Source organism: Primulina tabacum, chromosome 10 (assembly GCF_025594145.1).
Source record: "Primulina tabacum isolate GXHZ01 chromosome 10, ASM2559414v2, whole genome shotgun sequence".
Lineage (NCBI taxonomy): Eukaryota > Viridiplantae > Streptophyta > Magnoliopsida > Lamiales > Gesneriaceae > Primulina > Primulina tabacum.
Genome location: NC_134559.1, coordinates 38,626,915 through 38,647,373, shown reverse-complemented (window position 1 = coordinate 38,647,373; position 20,459 = coordinate 38,626,915). Strand labels below are relative to the sequence as shown.

Here is a 20,459-nt window from a genome sequence, read left to right as displayed (position 1 = left end):
GTCTTCCCAGGGAGGTCACCCATCCTAGCTCTGCCATCGCGCCAGAACGCTTAACTTCATGGTTATGATTGGGCGAGAGCAGTGCCGCGTGTTGTCCATCGCCGCCCGCTCCACACGTACTCGAGGGATATAAGAATAAACATCCCACTCAATGTCGGGTGCGATCATACCAGCACTAATGCACCGGATCCCATCAGAACTCCGAAGTTAAGCGTGCTTGGGCGAGAGCAGTACTAGGATGGGTGACCCCCTGGGAAGTCCTCGTGTTGCACCCTTTTCGTGTTTTTCTATTTTTGATTACTTGTTGACAGACGATTTTCGGCTCAAATCATCTGAATCTCGATCGGGACCAGATAAGACATGTGAAATGAAAGTAGCTCGGGCACTGCCGGATTTGGACAAAATTGTAGGCTAATTTGATTGTAAACGGGCAAACGGACGAGACTCATTACTACGCAATGAGCTGACGAGATTTTAGCCGAATTCCTTCTCTAAGACCCTCTAATTTGCGATTTACCGCTTCTGTTAAGCTTTCGTTTCCTCGAGAAATCCGCTTAGGAAGTTCGAAATTCGATTCCGGTTCCATTTTATCGTATCCCAGGCATAATAATAGCTTTACATTCGTTATTTCCTTCTTCTTATTTTTTTTTCTATTTTCTGGGAACATTTATCGATTTTTGTTGTCGTGAGCCGGTTCTGTGCGGAAGGGTATGACGCAGATTACTCCGGAGACGGTTAACTCATTAAAAACAATTATTTCGACTGTTTTATCCATAATTTACGTAAACGGTCGCGACACGAGGTCTTCCCAGGGAGGTCACCCATCCTAGCTCTGCCATCGCGCCAGAACGCTTAACTTCATGGTTATGATTGGGCGAGAGCAGTGCCGCGTGTTGTCCATCGCCGCCCGCTCCACACGTACTCGAGGGATATAAGAATAAACATCCCACTCAATGTCGGGTGCGATCATACCAGCACTAATGCACCGGATCCCATCAGAACTCCGAAGTTAAGCGTGCTTGGGCGAGAGCAGTACTAGGATGGGTGACCCCCTGGGAAGTCCTCGTGTTGCACCCTTTTCGTGTTTTTCTATTTTTGATTACTTGTTGACAGACGATTTTCGGCTCAAATCATCTGAATCTCGATCGGGACCAGATAAGACATGTGAAATGAAAGTAGCTCGGGCACTGCCGGATTTGGACAAAATTGTAGGCTAATTTGATTGTAAACGGGCAAACGGACGAGACTCATTACTACGCAATGAGCTGACGAGATTTTAGCCGAATTCCTTCTCTAAGACCCTCTAATTTGCGATTTACCGCTTCTGTTAAGCTTTCGTTTCCTCGAGAAATCCGCTTAGGAAGTTCGAAATTCGATTCCGGTTCCATTTTATCGTATCCCAGGCATAATAATAGCTTTACATTCGTTATTTCCTTCTTCTTATTTTTTTTCTATTTTCTGGGAACATTTATCGATTTTTGTTGTCGTGAGCCGGTTCTGTGCGGAAGGGTATGACGCAGATTACTCCGGAGACGGTTAACTCATTAAAAACAATTATTTCGACTGTTTTATCCATAATTTACGTAAACGGTCGCGACACGAGGTCTTCCCAGGGAGGTCACCCATCCTACCTCTGCCATCGCGCCAGAACGCTTAACTTCATGGTTATGATTGGGCGAGAGCAGTGCCGCGTGTTGTCCATCGCCGCCCGCTCCACACGTACTCGAGGGATATAAGAATAAACATCCCACTCAATGTCGGGTGCGATCATACCAGCACTAATGCACCGGATCCCATCAGAACTCCGAAGTTAAGCGTGCTTGGGCGAGAGCAGTACTAGGATGGGTGACCCCCTGGGAAGTCCTCGTGTTGCACCCTTTTCGTGTTTTTCTATTTTTGATTACTTGTTGACAGACGATTTTCGGCTCAAATCATCTGAATCTCGATCGGGACCAGATAAGACATGTGAAATGAAAGTAGCTCGGGCACTGCCGGATTTGGACAAAATTGTAGGCTAATTTGATTGTAAACGGGCAAACGGACGAGACTCATTACTACGCAATGAGCTGACGAGATTTTAGCCGAATTCCTTCTCTAAGACCCTCTAATTTGCGATTTACCGCTTCTGTTAAGCTTTCGTTTCCTCGAGAAATCCGCTTAGGAAGTTCGAAATTCGATTCCGGTTCCATTTTATCGTATCCCAGGCATAATAATAGCTTTACATTCGTTATTTCCTTCTTCTTATTTTTTTTCTATTTTCTGGGAACATTTATCGATTTTTGTTGTCGTGAGCCGGTTCTGTGCGGAAGGGTATGACGCAGATTACTCCGGAGACGGTTAACTCATTAAAAACAATTATTTCGACTGTTTTATCCATAATTTACGTAAACGGTCGCGACACGAGGTCTTCCCAGGGAGGTCACCCATCCTAGCTCTGCCATCGCGCCAGAACGCTTAACTTCATGGTTATGATTGGGCGAGAGCAGTGCCGCGTGTTGTCCATCGCCGCCCGCTCCACACGTACTCGAGGGATATAAGAATAAACATCCCACTCAATGTCGGGTGCGATCATACCAGCACTAATGCACCGGATCCCATCAGAACTCCGAAGTTAAGCGTGCTTGGGCGAGAGCAGTACTAGGATGGGTGACCCCCTGGGAAGTCCTCGTGTTGCACCCTTTTTCGTGTTTTTCTATTTTTGATTACTTGTTGACAGACGATTTTCGGCTCAAATCATCTGAATCTCGATCGGGACCAGATAAGACATGTGAAATGAAAGTAGCTCGGGCACTGCCGGATTTGGACAAAATTGTAGGCTAATTTGATTGTAAACGGGCAAACGGACGAGACTCATTACTACGCAATGAGCTGACGAGATTTTAGCCGAATTCCTTCTCTAAGACCCTCTAATTTGCGATTTAACGCTTCTGTTAAGCTTTCGTTTCCTCGAGAAATCCGCTTAGGAAGTTCGAAATTCGATTCCGGTTCCATTTTATCGTATCCCAGGCATAATAATAGCTTTACATTCGTTATTTCCTTCTTCTTATTTTTTTTCTATTTTCTGGGAACATTTATCGATTTTTGTTGTCGTGAGCCGGTTCTGTGCGGAAGGGTATGACGCAGATTACTCCGGAGACGGTTAACTCATTAAAAACAATTATTTCGACTGTTTTATCCATAATTTACGTAAACGGTCGCGACACGAGGTCTTCCCAGGGAGGTCACCCATCCTAGCCTCTGCCATCGCGCCAGAACGCTTAACTTCATGGTTATGATTGGGCGAGAGCAGTGCCGCGTGTTGTCCATCGCCGCCCGCTCCACACGTACTCGAGGGATATAAGAATAAACATCCCACTCAATGTCGGGTGCGATCATACCAGCACTAATGCACCGGATCCCATCAGAACTCCGAAGTTAAGCGTGCTTGGGCGAGAGCAGTACTAGGATGGGTGACCCCCTGGGAAGTCCTCGTGTTGCACCCTTTTCGTGTTTTTCTATTTTTGATTACTTGTTGACAGACGATTTTCGGCTCAAATCATCTGAATCTCGATCGGGACCAGATAAGACATGTGAAATGAAAGTAGCTCGGGCACTGCCGGATTTGGACAAAATTGTAGGCTAATTTGATTGTAAACGGGCAAACGGACGAGACTCATTACTACGCAATGAGCTGACGAGATTTTAGCCGAATTCCTTCTCTAAGACCCTCTAATTTGCGATTTACCGCTTCTGTTAAGCTTTCGTTTCCTCGAGAAATCCGCTTAGGAAGTTCGAAATTCGATTCCGGTTCCATTTTATCGTATCCCAGGCATAATAATAGCTTTACATTCGTTATTTCCTTCTTCTTATTTTTTTTTCTATTTTCTGGGAACATTTATCGATTTTTGTTGTCGTGAGCCGGTTCTGTGCGGAAGGGTATGACGCAGATTACTCCGGAGACGGTTAACTCATTAAAAACAATTATTTCGACTGTTTTATCCATAATTTACGTAAACGGTCGCGACACGAGGTCTTCCCAGGGAGGTCACCCATCCTAGCTCTGCCATCGCGCCAGAACGCTTAACTTCATGGTTATGATTGGGCGAGAGCAGTGCCGCGTGTTGTCCATCGCCGCCCGCTCCACACGTACTCGAGGGATATAAGAATAAACATCCCACTCAATGTCGGGTGCGATCATACCAGCACTAATGCACCGGATCCCATCAGAACTCCGAAGTTAAGCGTGCTTGGGCGAGAGCAGTACTAGGATGGGTGACCCCCTGGGAAGTCCTCGTGTTGCACCCTTTTCGTGTTTTTCTATTTTTGATTACTTGTTGACAGACGATTTTCGGCTCAAATCATCTGAATCTCGATCGGGACCAGATAAGACATGTGAAATGAAAGTAGCTCGGGCACTGCCGGATTTGGACAAAATTGTAGGCTAATTTGATTGTAAACGGGCAAACGGACGAGACTCATTACTACGCAATGAGCTGACGAGATTTTAGCCGAATTCCTTCTCTAAGACCCTCTAATTTGCGATTTACCGCTTCTGTTAAGCTTTCGTTTCCTCGAGAAATCCGCTTAGGAAGTTCGAAATTCGATTCCGGTTCCATTTTATCGTATCCCAGGCATAATAATAGCTTTACATTCGTTATTTCCTTCTTCTTATTTTTTTTCTATTTTTTCTGGGAACATTTATCGATTTTTGTTGTCGTGAGCCGGTTCTGTGCGGAAGGGTATGACGCAGATTACTCCGGAGACGGTTAACTCATTAAAAACAATTATTTCGACTGTTTTATCCATAATTTACGTAAACGGTCGCGACACGAGGTCTTCCCAGGGAGGTCACCCATCCTACCTCTGCCATCGCGCCAGAACGCTTAACTTCATGGTTATGATTGGGCGAGAGCAGTGCCGCGTGTTGTCCATCGCCGCCCGCTCCACACGTACTCGAGGGATATAAGAATAAACATCCCACTCAATGTCGGGTGCGATCATACCAGCACTAATGCACCGGATCCCATCAGAACTCCGAAGTTAAGCGTGCTTGGGCGAGAGCAGTACTAGGATGGGTGACCCCCTGGGAAGTCCTCGTGTTGCACCCTTTTTCGTGTTTTTCTATTTTTGATTACTTGTTGACAGACGATTTTCGGCTCAAATCATCTGAATCTCGATCGGGACCAGATAAGACATGTGAAATGAAAGTAGCTCGGGCACTGCCGGATTTGGACAAAATTGTAGGCTAATTTGATTGTAAACGGGCAAACGGACGAGACTCATTACTACGCAATGAGCTGACGAGATTTTAGCCGAATTCCTTCTCTAAGACCCTCTAATTTGCGATTTACCGCTTCTGTTAAGCTTTCGTTTCCTCGAGAAATCCGCTTAGGAAGTTCGAAATTCGATTCCGGTTCCATTTTATCGTATCCCAGGCATAATAATAGCTTTACATTCGTTATTTCCTTCTTCTTATTTTTTTTTCTATTTTCTGGGAACATTTATCGATTTTTGTTGTCGTGAGCCGGTTCTGTGCGGAAGGGTATGACGCAGATTACTCCGGAGACGGTTAACTCATTAAAAACAATTATTTCGACTGTTTTATCCATAATTTACGTAAACGGTCGCGACACGAGGTCTTCCCAGGGAGGTCACCCATCCTAGCTCTGCCATCGCGCCAGAACGCTTAACTTCATGGTTATGATTGGGCGAGAGCAGTGCCGCGTGTTGTCCATCGCCGCCCGCTCCACACGTACTCGAGGGATATAAGAATAAACATCCCACTCAATGTCGGGTGCGATCATACCAGCACTAATGCACCGGATCCCATCAGAACTCCGAAGTTAAGCGTGCTTGGGCGAGAGCAGTACTAGGATGGGTGACCCCCTGGGAAGTCCTCGTGTTGCACCCTTTTCGTGTTTTTCTATTTTTGATTACTTGTTGACAGACGATTTTCGGCTCAAATCATCTGAATCTCGATCGGGACCAGATAAGACATGTGAAATGAAAGTAGCTCGGGCACTGCCGGATTTGGACAAAATTGTAGGCTAATTTGATTGTAAACGGGCAAACGGACGAGACTCATTACTACGCAATGAGCTGACGAGATTTTAGCCGAATTCCTTCTCTAAGACCCTCTAATTTGCGATTTACCGCTTCTGTTAAGCTTTCGTTTCCTCGAGAAATCCGCTTAGGAAGTTCGAAATTCGATTCCGGTTCCATTTTATCGTATCCCAGGCATAATAATAGCTTTACATTCGTTATTTCCTTCTTCTTATTTTTTTTCTATTTTCTGGGAACATTTATCGATTTTTGTTGTCGTGAGCCGGTTCTGTGCGGAAGGGTATGACGCAGATTACTCCGGAGACGGTTAACTCATTAAAAACAATTATTTCGACTGTTTTATCCATAATTTACGTAAACGGTCGCGACACGAGGTCTTCCCAGGGAGGTCACCCATCCTAGCTCTGCCATCGCGCCAGAACGCTTAACTTCATGGTTATGATTGGGCGAGAGCAGTGCCGCGTGTTGTCCATCGCCGCCCGCTCCACACGTACTCGAGGGATATAAGAATAAACATCCCACTCAATGTCGGGTGCGATCATACCAGCACTAATGCACCGGATCCCATCAGAACTCCGAAGTTAAGCGTGCTTGGGCGAGAGCAGTACTAGGATGGTGACCCCCTGGGAAGTCCTCGTGTTGCACCCTTTTCGTGTTTTTCTATTTTTGATTACTTGTTGACAGACGATTTTCGGCTCAAATCATCTGAATCTCGATCGGGACCAGATAAGACATGTGAAATGAAAGTAGCTCGGGCACTGCCGGATTTGGACAAAATTGTAGGCTAATTTGATTGTAAACGGGCAAACGGACGAGACTCATTACTACGCAATGAGCTGACGAGATTTTAGCCGAATTCCTTCTCTAAGACCCTCTAATTTGCGATTTACCGCTTCTGTTAAGCTTTCGTTTCCTCGAGAAATCCGCTTAGGAAGTTCGAAATTCGATTCCGGTTCCATTTTATCGTATCCCAGGCATAATAATAGCTTTACATTCGTTATTTCCTTCTTCTTATTTTTTTTTCTATTTTCTGGGAACATTTATCGATTTTTGTTGTCGTGAGCCGGTTCTGTGCGGAAGGGTATGACGCAGATTACTCCGGAGACGGTTAACTCATTAAAAACAATTATTTCGACTGTTTTATCCATAATTTACGTAAACGGTCGCGACACGAGGTCTTCCCAGGGAGGTCACCCATCCTAGCTCTGCCATCGCGCCAGAACGCTTAACTTCATGGTTATGATTGGGCGAGAGCAGTGCCGCGTGTTGTCCATCGCCGCCCGCTCCACACGTACTCGAGGGATATAAGAATAAACATCCCACTCAATGTCGGGTGCGATCATACCAGCACTAATGCACCGGATCCCATCAGAACTCCGAAGTTAAGCGTGCTTGGGCGAGAGCAGTACTAGGATGGGTGACCCCCTGGGAAGTCCTCGTGTTGCACCCTTTTCGTGTTTTTCTATTTTTGATTACTTGTTGACAGACGATTTTCGGCTCAAATCATCTGAATCTCGATCGGGACCAGATAAGACATGTGAAATGAAAGTAGCTCGGGCACTGCCGGATTTGGACAAAATTGTAGGCTAATTTGATTGTAAACGGGCAAACGGACGAGACTCATTACTACGCAATGAGCTGACGAGATTTTAGCCGAATTCCTTCTCTAAGACCCTCTAATTTGCGATTTACCGCTTCTGTTAAGCTTTCGTTTCCTCGAGAAATCCGCTTAGGAAGTTCGAAATTCGATTCCGGTTCCATTTTATCGTATCCCAGGCATAATAATAGCTTTACATTCGTTATTTCCTTCTTCTTATTTTTTTTTCTATTTTCTGGGAACATTTATCGATTTTTGTTGTCGTGAGCCGGTTCTGTGCGGAAGGGTATGACGCAGATTACTCCGGAGACGGTTAACTCATTAAAAACAATTATTTCGACTGTTTTATCCATAATTTACGTAAACGGTCGCGACACGAGGTCTTCCCAGGGAGGTCACCCATCCTAGCTCTGCCATCGCGCCAGAACGCTTAACTTCATGGTTATGATTGGGCGAGAGCAGTGCCGCGTGTTGTCCATCGCCGCCCGCTCCACACGTACTCGAGGGATATAAGAATAAACATCCCACTCAATGTCGGGTGCGATCATACCAGCACTAATGCACCGGATCCCATCAGAACTCCGAAGTTAAGCGTGCTTGGGCGAGAGCAGTACTAGGATGGGTGACCCCCTGGGAAGTCCTCGTGTTGCACCCCTTTTCGTGTTTTTCTATTTTTGATTACTTGTTGACAGACGATTTTCGGCTCAAATCATCTGAATCTCGATCGGGACCAGATAAGACATGTGAAATGAAAGTAGCTCGGGCACTGCCGGATTTGGACAAAATTGTAGGCTAATTTGATTGTAAACGGGCAAACGGACGAGACTCATTACTACGCAATGAGCTGACGAGATTTTAGCCGAATTCCTTCTCTAAGACCCTCTAATTTGCGATTTACCGCTTCTGTTAAGCTTTCGTTTCCTCGAGAAATCCGCTTAGGAAGTTCGAAATTCGATTCCGGTTCCATTTTATCGTATCCCAGGCATAATAATAGCTTTACATTCGTTATTTCCTTCTTCTTATTTTTTTTCTATTTTCTGGGAACATTTATCGATTTTTGTTGTCGTGAGCCGGTTCTGTGCGGAAGGGTATGACGCAGATTACTCCGGAGACGGTTAACTCATTAAAAACAATTATTTCGACTGTTTTATCCATAATTTACGTAAACGGTCGCGACACGAGGTCTTCCCAGGGAGGTCACCCATCCTAGCTCTGCCATCGCGCCAGAACGCTTAACTTCATGGTTATGATTGGGCGAGAGCAGTGCCGCGTGTTGTCCATCGCCGCCCGCTCCACACGTACTCGAGGGATATAAGAATAAACATCCCACTCAATGTCGGGTGCGATCATACCAGCACTAATGCACCGGATCCCATCAGAACTCCGAAGTTAAGCGTGCTTGGGCGAGAGCAGTACTAGGATGGGTGACCCCCTGGGAAGTCCTCGTGTTGCACCCTTTTCGTGTTTTTCTATTTTTGATTACTTGTTGACAGACGATTTTCGGCTCAAATCATCTGAATCTCGATCGGGACCAGATAAGACATGTGAAATGAAAGTAGCTCGGGCACTGCCGGATTTGGACAAAATTGTAGGCTAATTTGATTGTAAACGGGCAAACGGACGAGACTCATTACTACGCAATGAGCTGACGAGATTTTAGCCGAATTCCTTCTCTAAGACCCTCTAATTTGCGATTTACCGCTTCTGTTAAGCTTTCGTTTCCTCGAGAAATCCGCTTAGGAAGTTCGAAATTCGATTCCGGTTCCATTTTATCGTATCCCAGGCATAATAATAGCTTTACATTCGTTATTTCCTTCTTCTTATTTTTTTTTCTATTTTCTGGGAACATTTATCGATTTTTGTTGTCGTGAGCCGGTTCTGTGCGGAAGGGTATGACGCAGATTACTCCGGAGACGGTTAACTCATTAAAAACAATTATTTCGACTGTTTTATCCATAATTTACGTAAACGGTCGCGACACGAGGTCTTCCCAGGGAGGTCACCCATCCTAGCTCTGCCATCGCGCCAGAACGCTTAACTTCATGGTTATGATTGGGCGAGAGCAGTGCCGCGTGTTGTCCATCGCCGCCCGCTCCACACGTACTCGAGGGATATAAGAATAAACATCCCACTCAATGTCGGGTGCGATCATACCAGCACTAATGCACCGGATCCCATCAGAACTCCGAAGTTAAGCGTGCTTGGGCGAGAGCAGTACTAGGATGGGTGACCCCCTGGGAAGTCCTCGTGTTGCACCCTTTTCGTGTTTTTCTATTTTTGATTACTTGTTGACAGACGATTTTCGGCTCAAATCATCTGAATCTCGATCGGGACCAGATAAGACATGTGAAATGAAAGTAGCTCGGGCACTGCCGGATTTGGACAAAATTGTAGGCTAATTTGATTGTAAACGGGCAAACGGACGAGACTCATTACTACGCAATGAGCTGACGAGATTTTAGCCGAATTCCTTCTCTAAGACCCTCTAATTTGCGATTTACCGCTTCTGTTAAGCTTTCGTTTCCTCGAGAAATCCGCTTAGGAAGTTCGAAATTCGATTCCGGTTCCATTTTATCGTATCCCAGGCATAATAATAGCTTTACATTCGTTATTTCCTTCTTCTTATTTTTTTTCTATTTTCTGGGAACATTTATCGATTTTTGTTGTCGTGAGCCGGTTCTGTGCGGAAGGGTATGACGCAGATTACTCCGGAGACGGTTAACTCATTAAAAACAATTATTTCGACTGTTTTATCCATAATTTACGTAAACGGTCGCGACACGAGGTCTTCCCAGGGAGGTCACCCATCCTAGCTCTGCCATCGCGCCAGAACGCTTAACTTCATGGTTATGATTGGGCGAGAGCAGTGCCGCGTGTTGTCCATCGCCGCCCGCTCCACACGTACTCGAGGGATATAAGAATAAACATCCCACTCAATGTCGGGTGCGATCATACCAGCACTAATGCACCGGATCCCATCAGAACTCCGAAGTTAAGCGTGCTTGGGCGAGAGCAGTACTAGGATGGGTGACCCCCTGGGAAGTCCTCGTGTTGCACCCTTTTCGTGTTTTTCTATTTTTGATTACTTGTTGACAGACGATTTTCGGCTCAAATCATCTGAATCTCGATCGGGACCAGATAAGACATGTGAAATGAAAGTAGCTCGGGCACTGCCGGATTTGGACAAAATTGTAGGCTAATTTGATTGTAAACGGGCAAACGGACGAGACTCATTACTACGCAATGAGCTGACGAGATTTTAGCCGAATTCCTTCTCTAAGACCCTCTAATTTGCGATTTACCGCTTCTGTTAAGCTTTCGTTTCCTCGAGAAATCCGCTTAGGAAGTTCGAAATTCGATTCCGGTTCCATTTTATCGTATCCCAGGCATAATAATAGCTTTACATTCGTTATTTCCTTCTTCTTATTTTTTTTTCTATTTTCTGGGAACATTTATCGATTTTTGTTGTCGTGAGCCGGTTCTGTGCGGAAGGGTATGACGCAGATTACTCCGGAGACGGTTAACTCATTAAAAACAATTATTTCGACTGTTTTATCCATAATTTACGTAAACGGTCGCGACACGAGGTCTTCCCAGGGAGGTCACCCATCCTAGCTCTGCCATCGCGCCAGAACGCTTAACTTCATGGTTATGATTGGGCGAGAGCAGTGCCGCGTGTTGTCCATCGCCGCCCGCTCCACACGTACTCGAGGGATATAAGAATAAACATCCCACTCAATGTCGGGTGCGATCATACCAGCACTAATGCACCGGATCCCATCAGAACTCCGAAGTTAAGCGTGCTTGGGCGAGAGCAGTACTAGGATGGGTGACCCCCTGGGAAGTCCTCGTGTTGCACCCCTTTTCGTGTTTTTCTATTTTTGATTACTTGTTGACAGACGATTTTCGGCTCAAATCATCTGAATCTCGATCGGGACCAGATAAGACATGTGAAATGAAAGTAGCTCGGGCACTGCCGGATTTGGACAAAATTGTAGGCTAATTTGATTGTAAACGGGCAAACGGACGAGACTCATTACTACGCAATGAGCTGACGAGATTTTAGCCGAATTCCTTCTCTAAGACCCTCTAATTTGCGATTTACCGCTTCTGTTAAGCTTTCGTTTCCTCGAGAAATCCGCTTAGGAAGTTCGAAATTCGATTCCGGTTCCATTTTATCGTATCCCAGGCATAATAATAGCTTTACATTCGTTATTTCCTTCTTCTTATTTTTTTTCTATTTTCTGGGAACATTTATCGATTTTTGTTGTCGTGAGCCGGTTCTGTGCGGAAGGGTATGACGCAGATTACTCCGGAGACGGTTAACTCATTAAAAACAATTATTTCGACTGTTTTATCCATAATTTACGTAAACGGTCGCGACACGAGGTCTTCCCAGGGAGGTCACCCATCCTACCTCTGCCATCGCGCCAGAACGCTTAACTTCATGGTTATGATTGGGCGAGAGCAGTGCCGCGTGTTGTCCATCGCCGCCCGCTCCACACGTACTCGAGGGATATAAGAATAAACATCCCACTCAATGTCGGGTGCGATCATACCAGCACTAATGCACCGGATCCCATCAGAACTCCGAAGTTAAGCGTGCTTGGGCGAGAGCAGTACTAGGATGGGTGACCCCCTGGGAAGTCCTCGTGTTGCACCCTTTTCGTGTTTTTCTATTTTTGATTACTTGTTGACAGACGATTTTCGGCTCAAATCATCTGAATCTCGATCGGGACCAGATAAGACATGTGAAATGAAAGTAGCTCGGGCACTGCCGGATTTGGACAAAATTGTAGGCTAATTTGATTGTAAACGGGCAAACGGACGAGACTCATTACTACGCAATGAGCTGACGAGATTTTAGCCGAATTCCTTCTCTAAGACCCTCTAATTTGCGATTTACCGCTTCTGTTAAGCTTTCGTTTCCTCGAGAAATCCGCTTAGGAAGTTCGAAATTCGATTCCGGTTCCATTTTATCGTATCCCAGGCATAATAATAGCTTTACATTCGTTATTTCCTTCTTCTTATTTTTTTTTCTATTTTCTGGGAACATTTATCGATTTTTGTTGTCGTGAGCCGGTTCTGTGCGGAAGGGTATGACGCAGATTACTCCGGAGACGGTTAACTCATTAAAAACAATTATTTCGACTGTTTTATCCATAATTTACGTAAACGGTCGCGACACGAGGTCTTCCCAGGGAGGTCACCCATCCTAGCTCTGCCATCGCGCCAGAACGCTTAACTTCATGGTTATGATTGGGCGAGAGCAGTGCCGCGTGTTGTCCATCGCCGCCCGCTCCACACGTACTCGAGGGATATAAGAATAAACATCCCACTCAATGTCGGGTGCGATCATACCAGCACTAATGCACCGGATCCCATCAGAACTCCGAAGTTAAGCGTGCTTGGGCGAGAGCAGTACTAGGATGGGTGACCCCCTGGGAAGTCCTCGTGTTGCACCCTTTTCGTGTTTTTCTATTTTTGATTACTTGTTGACAGACGATTTTCGGCTCAAATCATCTGAATCTCGATCGGGACCAGATAAGACATGTGAAATGAAAGTAGCTCGGGCACTGCCGGATTTGGACAAAATTGTAGGCTAATTTGATTGTAAACGGGCAAACGGACGAGACTCATTACTACGCAATGAGCTGACGAGATTTTAGCCGAATTCCTTCTCTAAGACCCTCTAATTTGCGATTTACCGCTTCTGTTAAGCTTTCGTTTCCTCGAGAAATCCGCTTAGGAAGTTCGAAATTCGATTCCGGTTCCATTTTATCGTATCCCAGGCATAATAATAGCTTTACATTCGTTATTTCCTTCTTCTTATTTTTTTTTCTATTTTCTGGGAACATTTATCGATTTTTGTTGTCGTGAGCCGGTTCTGTGCGGAAGGGTATGACGCAGATTACTCCGGAGACGGTTAACTCATTAAAAACAATTATTTCGACTGTTTTATCCATAATTTACGTAAACGGTCGCGACACGAGGTCTTCCCAGGGAGGTCACCCATCCTAGCTCTGCCATCGCGCCAGAACGCTTAACTTCATGGTTATGATTGGGCGAGAGCAGTGCCGCGTGTTGTCCATCGCCGCCCGCTCCACACGTACTCGAGGGATATAAGAATAAACATCCCACTCAATGTCGGGTGCGATCATACCAGCACTAATGCACCGGATCCCATCAGAACTCCGAAGTTAAGCGTGCTTGGGCGAGAGCAGTACTAGGATGGGTGACCCCCTGGGAAGTCCTCGTGTTGCACCCCTTTTCGTGTTTTTCTATTTTTGATTACTTGTTGACAGACGATTTTCGGCTCAAATCATCTGAATCTCGATCGGGACCAGATAAGACATGTGAAATGAAAGTAGCTCGGGCACTGCCGGATTTGGACAAAATTGTAGGCTAATTTGATTGTAAACGGGCAAACGGACGAGACTCATTACTACGCAATGAGCTGACGAGATTTTAGCCGAATTCCTTCTCTAAGACCCTCTAATTTGCGATTTACCGCTTCTGTTAAGCTTTCGTTTCCTCGAGAAATCCGCTTAGGAAGTTCGAAATTCGATTCCGGTTCCATTTTATCGTATCCCAGGCATAATAATAGCTTTACATTCGTTATTTCCTTCTTCTTATTTTTTTTCTATTTTCTGGGAACATTTATCGATTTTTGTTGTCGTGAGCCGGTTCTGTGCGGAAGGGTATGACGCAGATTACTCCGGAGACGGTTAACTCATTAAAAACAATTATTTCGACTGTTTTATCCATAATTTACGTAAACGGTCGCGACACGAGGTCTTCCCAGGGAGGTCACCCATCCTAGCTCTGCCATCGCGCCAGAACGCTTAACTTCATGGTTATGATTGGGCGAGAGCAGTGCCGCGTGTTGTCCATCGCCGCCCGCTCCACACGTACTCGAGGGATATAAGAATAAACATCCCACTCAATGTCGGGTGCGATCATACCAGCACTAATGCACCGGATCCCATCAGAACTCCGAAGTTAAGCGTGCTTGGGCGAGAGCAGTACTAGGATGGGTGACCCCCTGGGAAGTCCTCGTGTTGCACCCTTTTCGTGTTTTTCTATTTTTGATTACTTGTTGACAGACGATTTTCGGCTCAAATCATCTGAATCTCGATCGGGACCAGATAAGACATGTGAAATGAAAGTAGCTCGGGCACTGCCGGATTTGGACAAAATTGTAGGCTAATTTGATTGTAAACGGGCAAACGGACGAGACTCATTACTACGCAATGAGCTGACGAGATTTTAGCCGAATTCCTTCTCTAAGACCCTCTAATTTGCGATTTACCGCTTCTGTTAAGCTTTCGTTTCCTCGAGAAATCCGCTTAGGAAGTTCGAAATTCGATTCCGGTTCCATTTTATCGTATCCCAGGCATAATAATAGCTTTACATTCGTTATTTCCTTCTTCTTATTTTTTTTCTATTTTCTGGGAACATTTATCGATTTTTGTTGTCGTGAGCCGGTTCTGTGCGGAAGGGTATGACGCAGATTACTCCGGAGACGGTTAACTCATTAAAAACAATTATTTCGACTGTTTTATCCATAATTTACGTAAACGGTCGCGACACGAGGTCTTCCCAGGGAGGTCACCCATCCTAGCTCTGCCATCGCGCCAGAACGCTTAACTTCATGGTTATGATTGGGCGAGAGCAGTGCCGCGTGTTGTCCATCGCCGCCCGCTCCACACGTACTCGAGGGATATAAGAATAAACATCCCACTCAATGTCGGGTGCGATCATACCAGCACTAATGCACCGGATCCCATCAGAACTCCGAAGTTAAGCGTGCTTGGGCGAGAGCAGTACTAGGATGGGTGACCCCCTGGGAAGTCCTCGTGTTGCACCCTTTTCGTGTTTTTCTATTTTTGATTACTTGTTGACAGACGATTTTCGGCTCAAATCATCTGAATCTCGATCGGGACCAGATAAGACATGTGAAATGAAAGTAGCTCGGGCACTGCCGGATTTGGACAAAATTGTAGGCTAATTTGATTGTAAACGGGCAAACGGACGAGACTCATTACTACGCAATGAGCTGACGAGATTTTAGCCGAATTCCTTCTCTAAGACCCTCTAATTTGCGATTTACCGCTTCTGTTAAGCTTTCGTTTCCTCGAGAAATCCGCTTAGGAAGTTCGAAATTCGATTCCGGTTCCATTTTATCGTATCCCAGGCATAATAATAGCTTTACATTCGTTATTTCCTTCTTCTTATTTTTTTTTCTATTTTCTGGGAACATTTATCGATTTTTGTTGTCGTGAGCCGGTTCTGTGCGGAAGGGTATGACGCAGATTACTCCGGAGACGGTTAACTCATTAAAAACAATTATTTCGACTGTTTTATCCATAATTTACGTAAACGGTCGCGACACGAGGTCTTCCCAGGGAGGTCACCCATCCTAGCTCTGCCATCGCGCCAGAACGCTTAACTTCATGGTTATGATTGGGCGAGAGCAGTGCCGCGTGTTGTCCATCGCCGCCCGCTCCACACGTACTCGAGGGATATAAGAATAAACATCCCACTCAATGTCGGGTGCGATCATACCAGCACTAATGCACCGGATCCCATCAGAACTCCGAAGTTAAGCGTGCTTGGGCGAGAGCAGTACTAGGATGGGTGACCCCCTGGGAAGTCCTCGTGTTGCACCCCTTTTCGTGTTTTTCTATTTTTGATTACTTGTTGACAGACGATTTTCGGCTCAAATCATCTGAATCTCGATCGGGACCAGATAAGACATGTGAAATGAAAGTAGCTCGGGCACTGCCGGATTTGGACAAAATTGTAGGCTAATTTGATTGTAAACGGGCAAACGGACGAGACTCATTACTACGCAATGAGCTGACGAGATTTTAGCCGAATTCCTTCTCTAAGACCCTCTAATTTGCGATTTACCGCTTCTGTTAAGCTTTCGTTTCCTCGAGAAATCCGCTTAGGAAGTTCGAAATTCGATTCCGGTTCCATTTTATCGTATCCCAGGCATAATAATAGCTTTACATTCGTTATTTCCTTCTTCTTATTTTTTTTCTATTTTCTGGGAACATTTATCGATTTTTGTTGTCGTGAGCCGGTTCTGTGCGGAAGGGTATGACGCAGATTACTCCGGAGACGGTTAACTCATTAAAAACAATTATTTCGACTGTTTTATCCATAATTTACGTAAACGGTCGCGACACGAGGTCTTCCCAGGGAGGTCACCCATCCTACCTCTGCCATCGCGCCAGAACGCTTAACTTCATGGTTATGATTGGGCGAGAGCAGTGCCGCGTGTTGTCCATCGCCGCCCGCTCCACACGTACTCGAGGGATATAAGAATAAACATCCCACTCAATGTCGGGTGCGATCATACCAGCACTAATGCACCGGATCCCATCAGAACTCCGAAGTTAAGCGTGCTTGGGCGAGAGCAGTACTAGGATGGGTGACCCCCTGGGAAGTCCTCGTGTTGCACCCTTTTCGTGTTTTTCTATTTTTGATTACTTGTTGACAGACGATTTTCGGCTCAAATCATCTGAATCTCGATCGAGGACCAGATAAGACATGTGAAATGAAAGTAGCTCGGGCACTGCCGGATTTGGACAAAATTGTAGGCTAATTTGATTGTAAACGGGCAAACGGACGAGACTCATTACTACGCAATGAGCTGACGAGATTTTAGCCGAATTCCTTCTCTAAGACCCTCTAATTTGCGATTTACCGCTTCTGTTAAGCTTTCGTTTCCTCGAGAAATCCGCTTAGGAAGTTCGAAATTCGATTCCTGTTCCATTTTATCGTATCCCAGGCATAATAATAGCTTTACATTCGTTATTTCCTTCTTCTTATTTTTTTTTCTATTTTCTGGGAACATTTATCGATTTTTGTTGTCGTGAGCCGGTTCTGTGCGGAAGGGTATGACGCAGATTACTCCGGAGACGGTTAACTCATTAAAAACAATTATTTCGACTGTTTTATCCATAATTTACGTAAACGGTCGCGACACGAGGTCTTCCCAGGGAGGTCACCCATCCTAGCTCTGCCATCGCGCCAGAACGCTTAACTTCATGGTTATGATTGGGCGAGAGCAGTGCCGCGTGTTGTCCATCGCCGCCCGCTCCACACGTACTCGAGGGATATAAGAATAAACATCCCACTCAATGTCGGGTGCGATCATACCAGCACTAATGCACCGGATCCCATCAGAACTCCGAAGTTAAGCGTGCTTGGGCGAGAGCAGTACTAGGATGGGTGACCCCCTGGGAAGTCCTCGTGTTGCACCCCTTTTCGTGTTTTTCTATTTTTGATTACTTGTTGACAGACGATTTTCGGCTCAAATCATCTGAATCTCGATCGGGACCAGATAAGACATGTGAAATGAAAGTAGCTCGGGCACTGCCGGATTTGGACAAAATTGTAGGCTAATTTGATTGTAAACGGGCAAACGGACGAGACTCATTACTACGCAATGAGCTGACGAGATTTTAGCCGAATTCCTTCTCTAAGACCCTCTAATTTGCGATTTACCGCTTCTGTTAAGCTTTCGTTTCCTCGAGAAATCCGCTTAGGAAGTTCGAAATTCGATTCCGGTTCCATTTTATCGTATCCCAGGCATAATAATAGCTTTACATTCGTTATTTCCTTCTTCTTATTTTTTTTCTATTTTCTGGGAACATTTATCGATTTTTGTTGTCGTGAGCCGGTTCTGTGCGGAAGGGTATGACGCAGATTACTCCGGAGACGGTTAACTCATTAAAAACAATTATTTCGACTGTTTTATCCATAATTTACGTAAACGGTCGCGACACGAGGTCTTCCCAGGGAGGTCACCCATCCTACCTCTGCCATCGCGCCAGAACGCTTAACTTCATGGTTATGATTGGGCGAGAGCAGTGCCGCGTGTTGTCCATCGCCGCCCGCTCCACACGTACTCGAGGGATATAAGAATAAACATCCCACTCAATGTCGGGTGCGATCATACCAGCACTAATGCACCGGATCCCATCAGAACTCCGAAGTTAAGCGTGCTTGGGCGAGAGCAGTACTAGGATGGGTGACCCCCTGGGAAGTCCTCGTGTTGCACCCCTTTTCGTGTTTTTCTATTTTTGATTACTTGTTGACAGACGATTTTCGGCTCAAATCATCTGAATCTCGATCGGACCAGATAAGACATGTGAAATGAAAGTAGCTCGGGCACTGCCGGATTTGGACAAAATTGTAGGCTAATTTGATTGTAAACGGGCAAACGGACGAGACTCATTACTACGCAATGAGCTGACGAGATTTTAGCCGAATTCCTTCTCTAAGACCCTCTAATTTGCGATTTACCGCTTCTGTTAAGCTTTCGTTTCCTCGAGAAATCCGCTTAGGAAGTTCGAAATTCGATTCCGGTTCCATTTTATCGTATCCCAGGCATAATAATAGCTTTACATTCGTTATTTCCTTCTTCTTATTTTTTTTCTATTTTCTGGGAACATTTATCGATTTTTGTTGTCGTGAGCCGGTTCTGTGCGGAAGGGTATGACGCAGATTACTCCGGAGACGGTTAACTCATTAAAAACAATTATTTCGACTGTTTTATCCATAATTTACGTAAACGGTCGCGACACGAGGTCTTCCCAGGGAGGTCACCCATCCTAGCTCTGCCATCGCGCCAGAACGCTTAACTTCATGGTTATGATTGGGCGAGAGCAGTGCCGCGTGTTGTCCATCGCCGCCCGCTCCACACGTACTCGAGGGATATAAGAATAAACATCCCACTCAATGTCGGGTGCGATCATACCAGCACTAATGCACCGGATCCCATCAGAACTCCGAAGTTAAGCGTGCTTGGGCGAGAGCAGTACTAGGATGGGTGACCCCCTGGGAAGTCCTCGTGTTGCACCCCTTTTCGTGTTTTTCTATTTTTGATTACTTGTTGACAGACGATTTTCGGCTCAAATCATCTGAATCTCGATCGGGACCAGATAAGACATGTGAAATGAAAGTAGCTCGGGCACTGCCGGATTTGGACAAAATTGTAGGCTAATTTGATTGTAAACGGGCAAACGGACGAGACTCATTACTACGCAATGAGCTGACGAGATTTTAGCCGAATTCCTTCTCTAAGACCCTCTAATTTGCGATTTACCGCTTCTGTTAAGCTTTCGTTTCCTCGAGAAATCCGCTTAGGAAGTTCGAAATTCGATTCCGGTTCCATTTTATCGTATCCCAGGCATAATAATAGCTTTACATTCGTTATTTCCTTCTTCTTATTTTTTTTTCTATTTTCTGGGAACATTTATCGATTTTTGTTGTCGTGAGCCGGTTCTGTGCGGAAGGGTATGACGCAGATTACTCCGGAGACGGTTAACTCATTAAAAACAATTATTTCGACTGTTTTATCCATAATTTACGTAAACGGTCGCGACACGAGGTCTTCCCAGGGAGGTCACCCATCCTAGCTCTGCCATCGCGCCAGAACGCTTAACTTCATGGTTATGATTGGGCGAGAGCAGTGCCGCGTGTTGTCCATCGCCGCCCGCTCCACACGTACTCGAGGGATATAAGAATAAACATCCCACTCAATGTCGGGTGCGATCATACCAGCACTAATGCACCGGATCCCATCAGAACTCCGAAGTTAAGCGTGCTTGGGCGAAAGCGCAGTACTAGGATGGGTGACCCCCTGGGAAGTCCTCGTGTTGCACCCCTTTTCGTGTTTTTCTATTTTTGATTACTTGTTGACAGACGATTTTCGGCTCAAATCATCTGAATCTCGATCGGGACCAGATAAGACATGTGAAATGAAAGTAGCTCGGGCACTGCCGGATTTGGACAAAATTGT

At 45.5% G+C, this 20,459-nt stretch overlaps 26 non-coding genes across 26 annotated transcripts; all 26 read left to right on the top strand.

The window, feature by feature from the left end:
- Positions 1–156: 156 nt before the first annotated feature.
- LOC142515389 (5S ribosomal RNA) lies at positions 157–275 on the top strand. Its single transcript, XR_012811237.1, has one exon. It is a non-coding gene; the product is annotated as a 5S ribosomal RNA (ribosomal RNA).
- Positions 276–958: 683 nt separating this feature from the next.
- LOC142515378 (5S ribosomal RNA) lies at positions 959–1,077 on the top strand. The gene has a single exon (XR_012811226.1). It is a non-coding gene; the product is annotated as a 5S ribosomal RNA (ribosomal RNA).
- Positions 1,078–1,759: 682 nt separating this feature from the next.
- LOC142515365 (5S ribosomal RNA) lies at positions 1,760–1,878 on the top strand. The gene has a single exon (XR_012811215.1). It is a non-coding gene; the product is annotated as a 5S ribosomal RNA (ribosomal RNA).
- A 682-nt stretch (positions 1,879–2,560) lies between these two features.
- LOC142515353 (5S ribosomal RNA) lies at positions 2,561–2,679 on the top strand. The gene has a single exon (XR_012811204.1). It is a non-coding gene; the product is annotated as a 5S ribosomal RNA (ribosomal RNA).
- A 684-nt stretch (positions 2,680–3,363) lies between these two features.
- Positions 3,364–3,482, top strand: LOC142515342 (5S ribosomal RNA). Its single transcript, XR_012811193.1, has one exon. It is a non-coding gene; the product is annotated as a 5S ribosomal RNA (ribosomal RNA).
- Positions 3,483–4,165: 683 nt separating this feature from the next.
- Positions 4,166–4,284, top strand: LOC142515330 (5S ribosomal RNA). The gene has a single exon (XR_012811182.1). It is a non-coding gene; the product is annotated as a 5S ribosomal RNA (ribosomal RNA).
- Positions 4,285–4,968: 684 nt separating this feature from the next.
- Positions 4,969–5,087, top strand: LOC142515318 (5S ribosomal RNA). Its single transcript, XR_012811170.1, has one exon. It is a non-coding gene; the product is annotated as a 5S ribosomal RNA (ribosomal RNA).
- A 684-nt stretch (positions 5,088–5,771) lies between these two features.
- On the top strand, positions 5,772–5,890 carry LOC142515306 (5S ribosomal RNA). The gene has a single exon (XR_012811159.1). It is a non-coding gene; the product is annotated as a 5S ribosomal RNA (ribosomal RNA).
- A 682-nt stretch (positions 5,891–6,572) lies between these two features.
- On the top strand, positions 6,573–6,690 carry LOC142513390 (5S ribosomal RNA). Its single transcript, XR_012809339.1, has one exon. It is a non-coding gene; the product is annotated as a 5S ribosomal RNA (ribosomal RNA).
- Positions 6,691–7,373: 683 nt separating this feature from the next.
- LOC142515294 (5S ribosomal RNA) lies at positions 7,374–7,492 on the top strand. Its single transcript, XR_012811148.1, has one exon. It is a non-coding gene; the product is annotated as a 5S ribosomal RNA (ribosomal RNA).
- Positions 7,493–8,175: 683 nt separating this feature from the next.
- Positions 8,176–8,294, top strand: LOC142508509 (5S ribosomal RNA). Its single transcript, XR_012806719.1, has one exon. It is a non-coding gene; the product is annotated as a 5S ribosomal RNA (ribosomal RNA).
- Positions 8,295–8,977: 683 nt separating this feature from the next.
- Positions 8,978–9,096, top strand: LOC142515281 (5S ribosomal RNA). The gene has a single exon (XR_012811135.1). It is a non-coding gene; the product is annotated as a 5S ribosomal RNA (ribosomal RNA).
- A 683-nt stretch (positions 9,097–9,779) lies between these two features.
- Positions 9,780–9,898, top strand: LOC142515269 (5S ribosomal RNA). The gene has a single exon (XR_012811124.1). It is a non-coding gene; the product is annotated as a 5S ribosomal RNA (ribosomal RNA).
- A 682-nt stretch (positions 9,899–10,580) lies between these two features.
- On the top strand, positions 10,581–10,699 carry LOC142515258 (5S ribosomal RNA). The gene has a single exon (XR_012811113.1). It is a non-coding gene; the product is annotated as a 5S ribosomal RNA (ribosomal RNA).
- A 683-nt stretch (positions 10,700–11,382) lies between these two features.
- Positions 11,383–11,501, top strand: LOC142508394 (5S ribosomal RNA). Its single transcript, XR_012806608.1, has one exon. It is a non-coding gene; the product is annotated as a 5S ribosomal RNA (ribosomal RNA).
- A 683-nt stretch (positions 11,502–12,184) lies between these two features.
- On the top strand, positions 12,185–12,303 carry LOC142515247 (5S ribosomal RNA). Its single transcript, XR_012811102.1, has one exon. It is a non-coding gene; the product is annotated as a 5S ribosomal RNA (ribosomal RNA).
- A 683-nt stretch (positions 12,304–12,986) lies between these two features.
- Positions 12,987–13,105, top strand: LOC142515235 (5S ribosomal RNA). Its single transcript, XR_012811091.1, has one exon. It is a non-coding gene; the product is annotated as a 5S ribosomal RNA (ribosomal RNA).
- A 683-nt stretch (positions 13,106–13,788) lies between these two features.
- On the top strand, positions 13,789–13,907 carry LOC142508277 (5S ribosomal RNA). Its single transcript, XR_012806499.1, has one exon. It is a non-coding gene; the product is annotated as a 5S ribosomal RNA (ribosomal RNA).
- A 683-nt stretch (positions 13,908–14,590) lies between these two features.
- On the top strand, positions 14,591–14,709 carry LOC142515223 (5S ribosomal RNA). The gene has a single exon (XR_012811080.1). It is a non-coding gene; the product is annotated as a 5S ribosomal RNA (ribosomal RNA).
- A 682-nt stretch (positions 14,710–15,391) lies between these two features.
- Positions 15,392–15,510, top strand: LOC142515211 (5S ribosomal RNA). The gene has a single exon (XR_012811066.1). It is a non-coding gene; the product is annotated as a 5S ribosomal RNA (ribosomal RNA).
- Positions 15,511–16,193: 683 nt separating this feature from the next.
- Positions 16,194–16,312, top strand: LOC142508162 (5S ribosomal RNA). The gene has a single exon (XR_012806390.1). It is a non-coding gene; the product is annotated as a 5S ribosomal RNA (ribosomal RNA).
- A 683-nt stretch (positions 16,313–16,995) lies between these two features.
- On the top strand, positions 16,996–17,114 carry LOC142515199 (5S ribosomal RNA). Its single transcript, XR_012811055.1, has one exon. It is a non-coding gene; the product is annotated as a 5S ribosomal RNA (ribosomal RNA).
- Positions 17,115–17,798: 684 nt separating this feature from the next.
- LOC142508046 (5S ribosomal RNA) lies at positions 17,799–17,917 on the top strand. Its single transcript, XR_012806279.1, has one exon. It is a non-coding gene; the product is annotated as a 5S ribosomal RNA (ribosomal RNA).
- A 683-nt stretch (positions 17,918–18,600) lies between these two features.
- LOC142507930 (5S ribosomal RNA) lies at positions 18,601–18,719 on the top strand. Its single transcript, XR_012806167.1, has one exon. It is a non-coding gene; the product is annotated as a 5S ribosomal RNA (ribosomal RNA).
- A 682-nt stretch (positions 18,720–19,401) lies between these two features.
- Positions 19,402–19,520, top strand: LOC142507813 (5S ribosomal RNA). Its single transcript, XR_012806056.1, has one exon. It is a non-coding gene; the product is annotated as a 5S ribosomal RNA (ribosomal RNA).
- Positions 19,521–20,204: 684 nt separating this feature from the next.
- On the top strand, positions 20,205–20,325 carry LOC142514403 (5S ribosomal RNA). Its single transcript, XR_012810297.1, has one exon. It is a non-coding gene; the product is annotated as a 5S ribosomal RNA (ribosomal RNA).
- The last annotated feature ends 134 nt before the right edge of the window (positions 20,326–20,459 follow it).